Source organism: Protopterus annectens, chromosome 2.part0 (assembly GCF_019279795.1).
Source record: "Protopterus annectens isolate FY-2018-M chromosome 2.part0, PAN1.0, whole genome shotgun sequence".
In the NCBI taxonomy this organism is placed as follows: Eukaryota; Metazoa; Chordata; order Ceratodontiformes; family Protopteridae; genus Protopterus; species Protopterus annectens.
In genome coordinates, this window is record NC_056728.1 from 1,745,451,462 (window position 1) to 1,745,458,004 (window position 6,543).

Here is a 6,543-nt window from a genome sequence, read left to right on the forward strand (position 1 = left end):
GATGTGTCTGGGTAAAATCCCACCACCACAAACCACTGGTATAGGTTGCATGGGTACCATATGTGGGAGCCATGAACGCTGCCTAGGTGGTCTGCAAACATATTGTATGGCATATTCTGCACATTACAGACCACCTGACAGTTCAGAGAGAGAAAGCCCTTACGGTTGAGATACCTTCTTGTCTGTTCTCCATTTGAGGCCTTTATTACAATGTAGGTGCAGTGTGTGACTCCCAGTACCTCAGTGAGAAGAACTGTATCATAAAAATCTCCCAGACTAATGGGTTGAAATCTCAAAAGGATCCCATGCCAAAACCCAGGAGTGAACCAGGGACCTTTAAATCTTTAGTCTAACACTCTCCTAACTGAGCTATTTTGGCTTAAATGTAAAATTAACCATGCTAGGAGCTAAAACCAAAGACTGCACTCCCTGGAAGCACTTCTATCAGTAGATCTATCACTAGAAGATGTAGATGTCTGTGCAGTCACAGAAACCTGGTTCAAGGCCTCAGAGAGTACCCTGGCCTTGCAAGGCTACAATGCCTTCCACACCTTTAGACTGCAAAATGAACATGTGAAAACCAAAGGAGGCAGTGTTTCAATCTATATTAGAGATAAATTCACCTCCCGTCTAGTTAAACTGGACAACTCCCATGGAATTACTCCAGGTCCAGGTTACAGTGGGTGCAACCCCCATTCAAGTCATAGCCAGTTATAAATCCTTCTCCATGGGTCACAACACCCATGAATCCTACTTGAACAAACTGGGGACAATAAAAATTTTACCGAACACATTGGTTCTGGGGGATTTCAATTATCCCACCATCAAATGGCAAACCTATGCTAGCCCTAACTTGCTAGTGCAAAAGTTCCTTGACTTTGTTAATTTAAATACCCTGGAACAAATTGTCCATACCCTGACAAGGGGAACAAACATTCTGGATCTGGTCCTCACCAACATGTCAAACAAATGCACTGCTGCAACTTTCCAACCCTCATTAGCTAACTCTGACCACAAATCAGTCATCTTCAAACTGACACTAACACCAGAAAGCACAAAGGATGAAATCAGACTAAAAAACTTCACCAAGGCAAACTATACCCTCCTAGGTGAAGGAATAAATGCATTACAAACCCCATCCCAAGCTGGAAGTGGTAACTACGCTGACACTTACTCTAAAGCCCTGTACATTCACTTGCATAAGCGTATAAACTTGACCATACCAGAAATAATCAAAGCCAGAGCTCCAAATAAAAACAAGCTGCCAAGGTGGACATCCAGCATCAACAAACTTTACAATAAACACAAAAAGTTGCTGCACAAGAAAACAAGGGCAAATCCCCAACAGTGGAAGAACACCTATCTCAGCCTCAACAGGCAAATAAGACAACTTGTTAAATCTTCCAAGGGCTCCTTTGAGAGAAACTTAGCAGGTACAGCCAAAGATAACCATAAGGCCATTTATAGCTATGTATGTAACCTAAAGGGTAGGACCCAAGCATGTGCAGAGCTAGTGGCCAATGGTATCACACACACTGACCCCCACAGAGATAGCAAACCTGCTAGCAGATAGTTTGGGTGAAAGTTTCACTCCCTTATCCCCTCCTAACGTACAACAAACCTTCCCCCAACCTTCTTCCTCACTCTACATATCTGAATAGCAGTTCCTCAAAGCCTTGTCCAAAGCAAAAAAAAACACAGCCTCTATGGGACCAGATGACATCCCAGGCTTTCTTCAGAACAGGCTAAAACATGAACTAACATCACCACTAAGTACCCTTTTCAGTCATAACCTAACCACAGTTATTCCTCTCCACAAGGGTGGCCTAGCAACAGACGCAGGGAATTACAGACCCATAAGCCTGACCAGTCTCATCTGAAAGGCCACGGAACATATCATTGTGGATCTCATAAATAAAGACATAGGTAACCGCCAAACCCCGGATCCTACCCAATTCAGCTTCGTGAAGGGCAGATCCTGCCTGTTAAATCTGGTGGATTTCTTTGAAAATGTGACCAAGGCCATTGATGAGGGCAAATCTGTGCACACAGCATGCCTTTATCTGGCAAAGGCTTTTGACACAATCCCACATTCAGACATAACCGATAAGCATATCAAACTGAATGTAAACCCCTTTGTAGTAAGATGAGTAGCCAACTGACTCACAAACTGGACACACACTATCAAAATGGATGACTCCACATCAACCAGCAGACCTGTTACCAGTGGGGTGCCACAGGGGTCAGTGCTGGGTCCCCTACTGTTTGATATATACTTTTCAGAAGTTTAGGTCAAAACTAAAGGGTTGTGGCTTACCAAGTTTGCAGATAACTGCAAACTAGGTGCAATCATTGAATCCACAAATAATGTCAGTATACTCCTGGAGAGTCTCATGCAGACCAACGACTGGTGTATTAGTCATGGTCTCGATGCAAAGAAAGGCATCATCATTCCCTTCAGCACAAACAATGTCCCCTCACACTATCAAATCAATAACAATACCCTAAGTACCCATGAAATGGTAAGTGACCTGGGAACACAAGTTGACTGTGACCTTAACTTTGACCACCACGTGTCTACTGTAGTAAGGAAAGCTTTCTACATAGCACACTTGGTTAGTAAAGGCATTACCTTGGGAGCAAAAAGTTATAACCCCCTATACCCATCACTTATCTGGCCCATAATTGAGTATAACGCCCTGTTTGGCATGTAGTGTACTAAGCACCTGCAGCAATTAGAGAGACCTCAGAGGTTTCTAACAAAGAATATCAGGAGGCTCCAGCATGTGCCTTACACAGACTGACTAAAGTCCCTGTCACGGTACTCTGTATCATACAGACTTCTTAGGGGAGACTTATGCCTGGCCTACACAGCAATCCAGGACCCAAACCTAATGAACTTGCTGCATATCCATAAATCAAATGGGACTAAGGCTACCCATTCCAGGGGCCTAAATGTGGTCTGCGACTTAAATAGGACATGCTGGAGGGACAGATTTATCTCCCAGCGACTGCCGCGTTTTTGGAACAGGCTACTGATTCATGTGAAACAGAACACCTCTATGACACTGTTTAAGAGGAACCTGGATGAGTGGATGGGGCACTGTAAATTCTTACCAGGGATAGATCCCACAACCCTCCTGGACATGAGCAGTCATCACTAAATGCAATCTTGGGTATTGACTAGCACTTCCATAGTATTACATTGGGATGAAATGGCTAGGCTTAAAATCACCTCCCAGTTGATAGCCTAGAAATCTCCTATGATCCTATGATCCTAATTGCTATAGAGAAAGGATGAGATATCTTTAACATAAACTGAAAATATGATAACTGTTGCCACATGTGAAAGTCTTGTGATTGTTGGAAGCTTGGACGCTTGAAAACAAAGCATCTGGATTACATTTTGGCATACATAATGGCGCAGTAGTGCAGCGGTAGTCTTGTCACCTCACAGCAAAAGGTTCTTGGGTTCAATGCTCAGCTGGGGTGCCTTCTGTGTGGAGTCTGCATGTCCTCCCTGTGGTTGTGTGGGTTTGCTCCAGTTTCCTGCCACATTACAAAGACATGCATCAGAAGCATTTCTTCCTGGGCTTCTGCTGAAAATTGGCTTTGTTCCAAGTCAGACTTTCCTGGTTAATAAAATTAATTTTGCTTCCAAGAAAGTACATTTAAACTACATTTAAATATTGCAGTAAATCAGTTTTGTGTGCTGTGTATTGTGTTTGCACTTTATCTGAAATTAAAGCTATTAACTAACACATTTTTAAATTCTACAGTGCTTTTCAAGTGGTTTCTGTGTTGTGCCTAGGTGGTCTGAGTGGACTCTCATTTTATTGCATTTTCACTAGCTCTCTTCTGAATCTGAAGCAACAGCTATAAATTGATCTGGGCTTTACAGTATCCATTGTTATTTCTCTGAGCTATTATGCAGATTATCAGCATTGCTCATCTAATTCTGTGTTGTAGTCACTTTTCAAACTTAAAACAAAAAGCCAGCTTTGGCCAGTTTTGTGAGTTGTAGCCAGAGCTTGTGGTAATAAACCCAGCAGCCCAGGTATTTTACATTACTCAAGCAGACAGCCATCTTAATCTTGGGACTGCTGGAAGCTTAGAAGCTTGAACACAAAGCATGTGGACTGCATTTTGCATCCAGGGAAGTACATTTAAACTACATTTAAAATACTTCAGTTACCCTACCATTTAAATCAGTTTTGTGTATTGTGTCTACTCTAGCTGAAGTTAAAGCTATTAATTTAAGGAATTTTATAGTCTGCAGTGCTTTTCAAGTGGTTTCTGTGCCATTCCTCAGTGCTCTGAGTGGGCTTACATTATAGTGTATTTTTGCCATCTCTCTTCTGAATTTGTTCCCCACCTGTCCATCTCCCCACCCTTTTCCTGCAGTGTTTTTAAACTTGGACACTTTTGAGTTGCCCATCCCTACTGTAAATCTTGCTTTGGAAGCTCCACCCAGTCTCATCTTTTCTTTTCCAGGCCCTAAGGGCTCCTCCCAGAGTTATCTCCTTTGTTCATCTTACTGGTTACTGACAGAAGAAACTGGGAAGGCCCACCCCTTTGACTGTTAGTGTACCTTGAATTCTCCTGTGATGAGTACTTAAAGTGATGTGTGTTCCTCATTGCTAGCTTGTCTGCCTTTAAATCACTTTGTAATTATGTGTAGCTAGTTGTTAGATTTGTTTCGGGTACCTTTTCACTTGTGGCTAACTGAAATGTGCTTTTGCATTAAGATGACTGGGACTGGAATTCTAGTGGTAGTAAGGTAGCCTGATCTGTCTGATTTGGGATGCACACAAGGAGGCTTAAGTGAGAATTACTTGCAGCTAGTTGTTCAATGTGTTTGTGATACCTTTTCACTTTTGACTAATTAAAGTTTGTTTTTACATTAAAAAGACTGGGAAGGCAATTTCATTCGGAGTAGAAAGGTAGCCTGGTCTGAGTTGTAAAACATACAGCGAGGCATGAGAATTACTTGTTGTAGCTAGTTATTTGATTTGTTTCTGATACCTTTTAATTTTTGGCCAACTAAATTGTATTTTTAGATTAAGAAAACTGGGACTGCTATTCTGGTGGCAGTAGTAAGGTACACTGGTCTGTATGAATTGGGGAAAAACACAGGGAGGCTTAAAGTCAAATTGTTTCATCAGGCAGAGGGCTTTTTAGGGACTAAGTTGTTTGGTGCCAATTTTCAGTTGAGAGCTACATTTGTTGTACTTTTAAGTTAAGAAGTTCCAGGATCATCTATTTTGTGGCACAAGCTGTTTACCTGGTTTCTCTGAGTTGGAAGGGACCTCAAAGTGTAGTTGCGTATTGGCCAGAGGACACAGGAGTTCGTTTTCATTTTTTTTCTGTGTGCTATAAATTAGGTGTGTTTGGGTGGAGCTATTCACCATGCAGTGGCAGTTAGCAGTACCCTGTAGAGCATAAAACCTATAAAGCTAGTACTTAGGACTTTAATTTGTCACACAGAAAGGCTTTGCATGGAGCTAAGTTTAGGGCTGCTAGTTAGTACACCAAACAGTACTATTACCAGGTCATAGCATGATGTGACTGTGACGCCCGTGCCCTGGCCCAGCAATCAAGGAGCCTCAATCCTCACCACTAACACCAAAGAGGGCGTCTCATATGAGATAAAAGGATAACAGATACACACAGTAAAGTGCAATTTCCCTTAAGAGCACACAGAGATCACAGTCAGTCTGGGGCTGGTCGCTCCTTTGCTCCCCAGGTACCCAATAAGACTCCCCACTGGCACAGCTATAGGGTCCAGATCTCAGCCTAGCTGGCAAGCTAACCTCCAGTACCCTCTCTGTCCAATCAGTGCTTCATGTCCCTGCCCAAGTAGCTGACACACACACACACACACACTTTGTGATAAGTATTTATACAACTTCACAGACACTCCTGGAAAAGGCTGACACAGATTCTCCAGATGTGCCCCTATGCCCAGACTATACAGTAGTAATTACTGCCACCACCAGCTAATCATTATCAGCTACCCAAAGGCCATTAAAAGGGTGTCCAATTATTACTGTGCAATATTATTATCCAATAGTAGTGTAACTAAGCAATCAAGGCTTATTGGAAGGGCTTATTACAGGATCACTTATAAGCATGCAATGTACTCTAGAGCTTAATTTATCTCTACATAAACCAGCCACAGTTGAAAAGGGTTTAAAAATATTTAATAATAAATACTAAAAACACAAGACAATACTACTACACCACAGTGCTATCATGAGTTCAGAGATTACACAGAAACTTAAAATAATTCAGTAGTACAATTCTGACATAACAGAAAAACACCTAGTCTAATCTTTATAGTCCTAGCTATTTCTACAAGAAAACACACTTCTAAGGTAACTTACTTAAGAGAGCAGGCAGTGTTGTAGGTTGGATATCAAGACAAAAATGCTTAACAATCTCTGGTTCTCACTGTTTAAATTGAAACTCCAGTTCTGATAAACATGACATCATCTTTTTCACCCTTCCTGGAGTTCCCAGGCCTCACATTAACTGCATTTG

At 41.9% G+C, this 6,543-nt stretch overlaps 1 non-coding gene across 1 annotated transcript; it reads right to left on the bottom strand.

Annotated features, from left to right (window-relative positions):
* Nucleotides 1–306: 306 nt before the first annotated feature.
* Nucleotides 307–379, bottom strand: TRNAF-AAA. The gene has a single exon. It is a non-coding gene; the product is annotated as a tRNA-Phe (tRNA).
* Nucleotides 380–6,543: the final 6,164 nt, after the last annotated feature.